The sequence below is a fragment of the Berghia stephanieae genome, chromosome 1 (assembly GCF_034508935.2).
Source record: "Berghia stephanieae isolate SIO BIC M18660-M18661 chromosome 1, UCSD_Bste_1.3, whole genome shotgun sequence".
NCBI classification, from domain to species: domain Eukaryota; kingdom Metazoa; phylum Mollusca; class Gastropoda; order Nudibranchia; family Aeolidiidae; genus Berghia; species Berghia stephanieae.
Genome location: NC_088360.1, coordinates 48,882,696 through 48,892,695, shown reverse-complemented (window position 1 = coordinate 48,892,695; position 10,000 = coordinate 48,882,696). Strand labels below are relative to the sequence as shown.

Below are 10,000 nucleotides of genomic sequence, written 5' to 3'. Positions count from 1 at the left end.
TTCTTTCTTTCTTTCTTTTTTTCTTTCTTTCTTCTTTCTTTCTTTCTTTCTTTTTTTCTTTTCTTTTTTCTTTCTTTCTTTCTTTCTTTCTTTCTTTCTTTCCTCCGTTATTTTTTTTTTGTCGTTGTCAATATGACATACGTAAGATTTATCATGACATACAGTCAGAGTGTTTAAGTCAATTAATTTAAATAGTAATATAGCACGTTTATCTAAGTTTATAATACTGTCCTAGATTTTTCTAGTATAATTTACCACTTAACAAAATATGGTATAACTAAAGAATAAATATCTATGTACAAATTATCAATTTTTACAATAACAGCACAGGGGCTAAATGATAAAATGGTATAATATTATGAAGATTTACATAATCGCTTGATTACATTATCAGGCAAGATAGTGACATGTACCAGGAAAAAGACCAAAACCAGCTGTATATTCCAAAATGTACAGGAATACTACCATTTCAAATAATCCTGTCTAGATTTACCAATCGTTGCACAATTGCACACACTTTTGACTCGCAATCATATCAAATTAGTCACAGATTATTATGTACCAAAACAAATCAGAATTATCTTCATCCTTGGCGTCCGTACATCTGAAGTAAATAGTACAACCTCAGAATAAAGACACAGTTTTGTTCAATCCATTGTCCATCCATATATACTAAAACGCCTCACTTTGGTCGCGACGAAAAGTTCATCTTTGCTTGTCATAATACAATGGAATTTTCTATAAGTATAACATACATAGACGTTTACTTGTTTTCAATGTTATACAGCGTGTTTTACGATTCGACGTTAATAAGAATATCGTATTTCTCTCGAAGTTTAAATTTCATATCGGTCTATAAAAGTTCAGAATGATGTCTTGTAATATTATCCATTCCAGCTTGGAAGTAATGGTATCTTTAGTTTGGATTTCACAAACCATGTTATATTATAATATTATTAACGTGAGCGTGGTGCACATTCGCACGTTCTTTGGTCCTTCCCAATAGTTCGTGCGTTGTGTGTTGCTTCCTTGCCGCGTCTCACGTGAAATTCACGAAGAATGATAGTTAGTGTGCGATGTTGCACAAGCCGTAATGATTGATAAAATCGAGATGGCATGTTGTTTTGTTTATGTGTTTCATACTGTTGTGGTGACTTAAAACTAAACAAGTGGTTTTTGTCCTTATAGAGGCTGGTCTTCTCTCCCAAACCTCTTGAAACATGTTTAATCGTTGGTTGAAATGAGGATTTCTGTTGTCGTTGATAATCTGGATAAAAGATAAAGAAATAAAGGAATAATAATATAAACAAGATGTAATATAATATCTCTTTGTACAATTTGTTAAGGTTAAATACAGTTCCGTGTTTTTTCCCTTCACAAATATTTACAATTGCTTTATTGTTCTAGATTGCTTTTTCTCCCCACCTTCCTCCTCTTTCTTTATCTGGTATTTTAAAATCTTATGTTTGTTGATCTTACACAACGAAACGCTTCAAACATTCGTATAACAGTTTTTATCGAGCACATTGATGTAGAAGATAAGAGTATACATATTTATACATATTTTACAACTAATACTTACGATTAAATGGGGGTAGTTTGATACGATGTCCATCTTCTACTGTGTCACCAGGAGGTCAAGCAGATGATCATAATATTGCATCATGTAAGTCAACTGTTTATGGACGTTGTTGATGACAATCAAGTCTCGCAAGTACCTCCTACCACGTAGAGGCTGGTCACGGATTTTGGGAGGAATGTCCTCCTCTCTGGCGTAAGACGTAGCGGGATGTCCCATTTGTCTCAATGCTATATCTTGGGCACACAGAACTCCATTGATAAGGTCTGAATCCACTACCTCGAGTTCCGTTACAAGAAATCCGGCGTCATATTTCCTTTGTTCTGCTTAGCTTGACGTATGTAAATGATAAGGATGGTGGTATCTTTGTGGTGCTTTGTTATTATTTCGAGTTGACGTTCTGTGCTTGTCCACTCAATTGCATCATCTGATATGGCTGGAGCAGTGTTTGAGTCAGTCTGAAGACCAGTAAGGTGATACTTCGATGTGTTTGAATATTTTCTCACGTTCCAAGAGGAATTCAAATCTTCGTAACGATGTTTGAGAGGTTCGACATTCGACAAGGCAAAGGCTGTGGCGGCTCTATTTTGTCTGATGGTCTCTGGAAATGCAGGGTAATCGCCTAGCTCCGGATTGTTCAAGTCAGTTCCACATGGTTTGCCATTGTCGGTTTGAAAACAGATCCAGCGCACTCAATCCGATTATTTGGGTCATAATGAGTGAAAGTATGATCCACATTTTATACTGAGATGCTTTTAACGTAACGTTAACGTTGTTTGAAGGCACAATTCTCCGTGTGAAAAGTTCGTTGCGTGTTATTCTCATATTTGAAGCAATGTTTAAACTACTCTGCATACTCTTTGATAATAGTCTTGAAGTATTAGTGGCAGAAATATTAATTGTAGATTTCTTAGATTGATCTCCTAGCATAGGAACGGTTCTCTATTATATCCAGTTTATATACGGCTAAATTCGGGGGGTTTCTTATCAATTCATTCTCATTTTGCTTTCGGTTTCATCTTGTGGTTTATATTCTAAAAATAGGTACCGGAGATTTCTATTCATAATCTGTCGTGTATCGTCAGAGTAACCATCTCTGTCCTAGCTCTCTGGTCTCGATATTGACGGCGGCGGTGGCACCGCGAGGTGTCCCCGTTTCGTTTCTCTGACGAACACAGGGAGTAAACTCTCTCGCTTGATTGGTGAACCTGTTTTGGTTTCTGAAATTCCCCAATGTCATAGGCAGACTACTACTACTACTATACTACTACTACTACTACTACTACTACTACTACTACTACTACTACTACTACTACTACTACACTACCACTACTACTACTACTACACTACTACTACTACTACTACTACTACTACTACTACTCACTACTACTACAATACTACATACTACTACTACTACTAACTACATACTACTACTACCTACCACTACTATTTATCTATCTGTCTATCTATCTATCTATCTATCTATCTATCTACTTCTACTTCTATCTATCTATCTATCTATCTACATTCTATCTATTTATCTATCTGTCTAATCTCTTTGAAAGTTCGGTTCTGCATCCTGTCATGTAATAATATAAGGAAGGTGTCTCATTGATGGTGGTCACTTTAGAATCATCTCATAGAAATATCGTACCTGTTTGTCTTTTATTAATTAAGTTTATATATTTATATTGTATTTATTTATTGTATTTGTTTATATATGTTGTATTATAATTTTAAAGTTTATTTATTTTTCCTTTCGTCATCTGTTATTGCATCTGTTGTTGATTTGTGGCATAATGAATATAAACCCTTACTTCCCTCATGTTAGTTTGTTTACCATTACATTCGTTAATTTCGGATTCTCCAATTCAGAACCAGAAGTTATTTGTTGCTTCTATTTTATTTTAGACCCATTGCTTTCTTCTGCTAACGAATCATGTTTCAACACATTTATTATAAAGCATTTCAAAAGCAATACAGCGATTTATTTGCAACAAGACTTATTTATTTTATCTCAGAATAAAGCAGACACCCCCCCCCCCCCTTGGGGTTTCAAATGTGTACTTTTGACTGAAACTAAAAAATTGAATTCTTAGTTAAATAAACAATAAATAATAAAAAAAAATTTTAAAAATAATAAAAATAATTAATAAAAAATAAAAAAAATAAAAATAAAAAAAATTAAAAAAATAAAAAAATTTAAATAATAAATAATAAAAATAAAATAAAAAAATTAAAAAAAAAATAATAATTAATAATAAAAAATTAAAAATAATAAAATAAAAATTAAAAATTAAAATAATAATAATAAAATTTAAAAATTTAAAAATAATAAGAAAAAGAAGAAGAAAAGAAAAAGGGAAGAAGAAGAAAAAGGGAAGAAGAAGAAGAAGAAGAAGAAAAAAGGAAGAAGAAAAAAAGGAAGAAGAAGAAAAAGAAGAAACAGGTATATAAATTTACAGGGGAAAAAAAGGGGGGGGGGGAGGGGGGGGTGGGGGGGGGGGGAAAAAAATAACCAAAAAAAATGCAAATTTGTAAATTTTTTTTCAAAAAAAAAAAAAATCAAACAAACAGCTTTTTTGTAGGCAATATCCTTTAAAAACGTGCCCAGAGCGTTTTTAAAGGGGGTTTCCCCCCCAAAAGAAAACATTTTAAAATGCCCGGATGAAAACTGACCCCCTGAAAGGGCGGGGGGTTTTTTTTGTTTTTTTTTTGGCGGAGCCCAACCTTTTAAAACGGCCAATATTTTATTTTACCAACCCGGGAGTTGGGTAAGAAAATGTGAGAAAAGACCTTTTTCCCCAAGGCTTAATTATGCGTCGCCCAAAAGGGGGATTTGGGACCCCAATCCCCCCAAATTCTAAAAGGCGTCCCCAAATTTCAAGCCCAAAATAGCCGCGGTAAATTTTAAAACTAAACTAAATTAATTAAACCTTCCAAGGGTTTAATTTTTAACCCCAAGTTAAATTTTTTAAAATGTTGATTTTATCCCTTTTCTTTAAAAAATACTTTTGCTGAAAATAACGTACCAACAGAAAAAAACAATGTTTTTAAATTAAATTTTTATAGTCAAAATTTCCCCCGACGTAAAAGGTTTTTTTTAAAGTTTCCTAGAAGCCCAAAACTTTCCCGTTTTGGGTTTTTTAGTCTTTTTTAAAGCTGTTTTATTTTTTAATTTTTAAAAAAATTTTTGGGGTTTTGGGAGGGACGGGCCCAAAAATTCGGGGTATAGGGAAATAGAAGGTTCAGAAAAGGAAGGTGGTTTCAGAGCCTCTCCTGGAAATTGATAAAGGGGTTCCCTGCTCTGTTAGATGTCACCCCATTTCTTTTAAAAAAGGAAAAAAATTTGGGCTCTCTTAGTTTCTTTTTTTATTTTTTAAAAGACAGCCATTTTAATTATTTTTTCTCACTCAATTTTTCATCAACTAAAACGTTAAATTTTCCGGGGTTTTGTATATCGAAAAAATTGCATTTCCTTGAGGGGTTTATGGTTTTTTCCCAAAAACCCCAAAGACCCAATAAAAATTTAAAAGGGCATAAAAAACCGTACATTTTTTGGGCAAATTTCTTTATTCATCAAGCGAACAAAAATATTAAAAATAAATAAAAAAAGGAAAATAGTTCTTAAACTTTTAGATTGTAGTTACACGTTCCCATTTTTGGGTGGTTTTTAGAAAGGGAAAAAACAACAAAAATATATTTTTTTTAAAAAAAAAAATTGTTTATCTTGGTTTTTTTAAAAAAATCAGATTATAAATTTCCCCTCTCTCTCTCTCTTCTTCTCCTCCCCCTTTCTCTCTCCTCTTCTCTCCCCTTTTCTCTCTTTTTTTCTCTCTCTTTCTTTTCTTTTCTTTTTTTTTTCTCTTTTTTTGGGGTTTGTGTTTTGTGTGGGGGGTGTGTGTGTGTGTGCGTGGGTTTGTGCGTGTGTTCCCATGCGTCTATAAAATATTTAATTAAGTTTTTAAAAGGAGTTACAATTTTTGGGAAAAAATCTTTAAAAACTAGCTGGAAGTCATTTTTTTTCAAGGGGCAACAGATCTTTGGGTAAATATAAAAATGCTTTTTTTATTGGATTTAAAATACCCATAATACCGACGAAGACAGGGGAAAACATAGATTAAATTCAAAAATTTGGAAAATTTTGGGGAAGTTTTGATTTCATACATTTTTTTTTTAACGAGTTAACTGTAAAAAAAACCCTGGAAAAGAAAGTATTAAAATTTTGGCCAAAAATTTTTAAAAATTGTTTTTTTGCGGGGCCCCAATTTTGGGGGTTTTTTGCCAAATTCATCATCATCCACCCGGGCTTTTTGCTCTTGAAACGTTCCCGGTCAGCTGTCCCCACGAATACTTTTCCTCTGCGGTGCGCATAAAATCTGTTTTTGTTTTTTTAAAAGTCACTTTTTGGGCCATTCTTATGTTTTTTAGTTTAAGTCATTCTTTGTTTTCCCTTCTAGTCCTTTCCTTCATCATCCCGACACCAAAAATTAGTGTCGTCTAAATCGATCGATATTTAAAGGACGAGTTTTTTTTTACCAACATTTTTAATAAGCGTTTTTCCCGGGTTACGGCAGTTCAGGGTTAAAATCGTGGAATATGAAAAAAAAAAGTAACAGGGGATGGGGATGTGCAAAATAAAATACACTTACGGAAAAATATTTTTATGTTTCAATAAAAAATTTATTTCAATTCTTGTTTTAAATTTAAAAATTAGCCCCTTAAAAATGAAGGATGTATAACAATTTTGGGCAAAACAAAACTTTTAAAAGGTTGATTCATAAAAATCTTTTAGTATTTGTTTTTGTTTGTTTTTTCCCCATTTTTTCTTTTTTTCTTTCTTTCCTTTCCCTTTCTTTCTTTTTTTTCTTTTTTTTCCCTCTTTTTTTTTTCTTTCTTTCCTTCTTTCTTTCCTTTTCTTTCTTTCTTTTTTTTTTTTCTTTTCTTTTTTTTTTGTTTTTTTCTTTCTTTTCTTTTTTTTTCTTTTCTTTCTTTTTTTTTTTTTCTTTTTTTTTCTTTTTTCTTTCTTCTTTTTCTTTTTTTTCCTTTTCCTCCGTTATTTTTTTTTTTTCGTTGTCAATATGAATACTAAGATTTAACATGACATACAGTCAGAGTGTTTAAGTCAATTAAAATTTAAAAAAGTAATTTTGGGACTTTTTTCTAAGTTTTTTAATACGGGCCTAATTTTTCTAGTATAATTTTAAAACCCCTTAACAAAAAATATGGTATAACAAAAAGAAAAATTCTAGTACAAATTATCAATTTTACAATAACACACGGGGGCCCAAATGAAAAAAATGGTAAAATTTTAAATGAAGATTTACATAATGGGCTTGTTTAACATTAAAAGGCAAGATATGCCCTGAAACCGGGAAAAAACCCAAAACCAAGCTTTAATATTCCCAAAAGTACGGAATTTTCCCTTTAAAATAATCCTGTTTTGTTTTAACTTTTCTTTGGCAAAATTTGCACACATTTTTGACTCGCAATCATATAAAAATTAAAGTCACAAAATTTAATTTTTTAAAAAAAAACCCAAATCAAAATTTATTTTCCCATCCTTGCGCCCCGTACTTTTAAATAAATAGTAAAACTAAAGAAAAAAGGGAACATTTTTTTTTTCCAACCCAAATTGTCCACCCTTTACAAAAAAACGCCTCACTTTGGTCGCAAACAAAAAATTTCATTTTTGTCTTAAACAAGGGGACTTTTCCTAAAGTATAAATACATAGACTTTTTACTTTTTTTTCAATGTTTACGGGCGTGTTTTACGATTCGACTTTTAAAAAGAATATGTATTTCTCCGAATTTAAAAAATTTCATATCGGTCTAAAAAGTTCAGAAGATGTCTTGTAATATTATCCTTTCCCAGCTTGGAAGTAAGGGTTTATTTTTTTTTTGGGGATTTCAAAAACCATTTTATTTTTTAAAAAATTTTAATTAACGTGAGCGTGGGCACTTTCCCGGGGTTTTTTGGGCCCCTTCCCCAAATGTTCGTGCTTGTGTGTTGTTTCCTTTGCCGGTCTCACGTGAAATTAAACGAAGAATGATATTTAGTGTGCAAAGTTGCAAAAACCGAATGTTGATAAAATCGAGAGGGGCATGTGTTTTGTTTATGTGTTTCATACTTTTTTGGGGTGATTTAAAAAACCAAAAAGGGGTTTTTTTGCCCTTATAAGGGGGATTTTCTTGAAAACATTTTTAAATCGTTGGTTAAAATTTTAGGTTTTTCTGTTGTTTTTTATTTCGGGAAAAAAGATAAAAATAAAGGAATAATAATATAAACAAGTTTGTAATAAAATTTTTCTTTGAAACCCTTTTTTAAAGGGTTTAAATAAATTTCCCGTTTTTTTTTCCCTTTCAAAAAATATTTAAAATTTTGCTTTATTTTCAGATTGCTTTTTCTCCCCCCCTTTCCCCTCCTTTTATTTTAAACCTGGTTTTTTTAAAATTTCTTTGTTTTTTTTGGGTTTTTAAAACAAAAAAACCCTTTCAAACATTGTATAACATTTTTTATCGAGCACTTTGAGGGTAGAAGATAAGAGAAATACATTTTTTATACATTTATAAAACAAAAAAAATTACTTACGAATAAAGGGGGGTATTTTTGATACGATGTCCATTTTCTACTGTGTCGCCAGGAGGTCAAGCAGATGATCATAATATTGCATCATTAATCAACTTTTTTATGGACTTTTTGATGACAATCAAGCTCGCAAGTACCTCCCACCACGTAGAGGGTGGTCCGGATTTTGGGGGGAATGCCTCCTCTTGGCGTAAGACGTAGCGGGAAAGTCCCCTTTGGGCTCAATGCTTTTAAACTTGGGCACACAGAACTCCATTAATAAGGTCTGAATCCACTCCTCGAGTTCCGTTACAAGAAATCCGGCCCTCATATTTCTTTTTTTCTGCTTTTTTAGCTTAAAAAAGTTAAAAAATTAAAAAAAAAAAGATAAGGAAAAAGGTTTTGGGATCTTTGTGGTGCTTTTTTATTATTTCAAATTGACGTTTTTGTGCTTGTCCACTTTACTTGCATCATCTGTTTGGCTGGGGCAGTGTTTGAATCATCCCGAAGACCAGGAAGGTGATACTTCGTGTGTTTGAAAATTTTCTCACGTTTCCAAGAAGGAAATTTAAATCTTCGTAACGAGTTTGAGAGGTTCGACATTCGACAAGGCAAAGGGTGGGGGCGGGTCTATTTTGTCTGATGGGCTCTGGAAATGCAGGGTAATCGCCTACTCCGGATTTTCAAGTCAGTTCCACATGGGTTTTCCATTGTCGGGATGAAAACAGATCCAGCGCACTCAAACCCGATTATTTTGGGGCATAATTAGTGAAAGTAAACCAAATTTTAACTGAGATGCTTTTTAAAAGTAACCCTTAACGTTGTTTGGGAAAGGGACAATTCTCCTGTGAAAAATTCGTTGGGGTGTTTTTTCTTAAATTTTTAAGCAATGTTTAAAATACTCTGCAACCCCTTTGGGTAATAGTCTTTTTAAATATTGTGGCAGAAAAAATTTTTTTGAAAAATTTCTTGATTGATCTCCTTGCTAGTTTTCATCGGTTTGGAATGATTCTCTATTGTATTCCCGTTTTTTAAAAAACGGGTTAAAATTTTTGGGGGGGGGGGGGTTTTTTATCAATTATTTTCATTTCTTTTGTTTCATCTTTTTTTTATGCTTAAAAAAAGGGACCGGGGATTTCTATTCATAAAATGTCGTTTCTGTTCCTTTTGCGGCGGCTTGGTACCCGGGGGTGTCCCCGTTTCCTTTCTTTCTGGAAGGGATTAAAAATTCTCGCTTGATTGGTTAACCTTTTTGGGGTTTCGGAAATTTTCCCCAATGTCATAGATAAGTTTGAGGGATTTCGTATAGGGGCTTTTTCTTGTTCTTTGGTTTTTGTTCTTGTTTTTTCTAGTTCTTGTTCTTGTTCTTCTTCTTCTTCTTTTCCCCCTTTTTCCCTTTTTTCTTCTTCTTTTTTTCCCCTTTTCTTCTTTCTTTCTTTTTCTTCTTTTTTCCCCCTTTCCCTTTTTTCTTCCCTTTTTTTCTTTTTCTTCTTCCTTTTCTTCTTTTTTTTTTCTTCTTCTTTTTTCTTCTTCTTCTTTTCTTTTTTCTTCTTCTTTTCTTCTTTTTTTTTTCTTTTTTTCTCTTCTTCTTTTTCCCTTTTTTTCTTCTTTTTTCCTTTTTTTCTTTTTTCTTCTTTTCTTCTTCTTTTCTTCTTCTTCTTTTTCCTTTTTCTTCTTCTTTTCTTCCCTTCTTCTTCCCTTCTTCTTCTTCTTCCTTTCCCTTTTTCTTCTTTTCTCTTCTTCTTCGGGGGGGGGCCCTTCTTCCCTTTTTTTCTTCCTTCTTCTTCTTCTTTTTTCCCTTTTTTTTCTTCTTTTTTCTTCTTCTTCCCTTTTTTCCCTTCTTCTTCTTCTAT

At 32.4% G+C, this 10,000-nt stretch overlaps 1 protein-coding gene and 1 long non-coding RNA gene across 13 annotated transcripts in view; one reads left to right on the top strand and one right to left on the bottom strand.

The window, feature by feature from the left end:
* Window positions 1-10,000, top strand: part of LOC144976807 (multiple PDZ domain protein-like) — a 302,900-nt gene that overhangs the window by 103,975 nt on the left and 188,925 nt on the right. The gene's annotated exons all lie outside the window — the stretch shown is intronic.
* LOC144976853 (uncharacterized) lies at window positions 968-1,671 on the bottom strand. Its single transcript, XR_013646177.1, has 2 exons — window positions 1,583-1,671; window positions 968-1,267 (listed from the first exon to the last, which is right to left on the bottom strand). It is a non-coding gene; the product is annotated as an uncharacterized LOC144976853 (long non-coding RNA).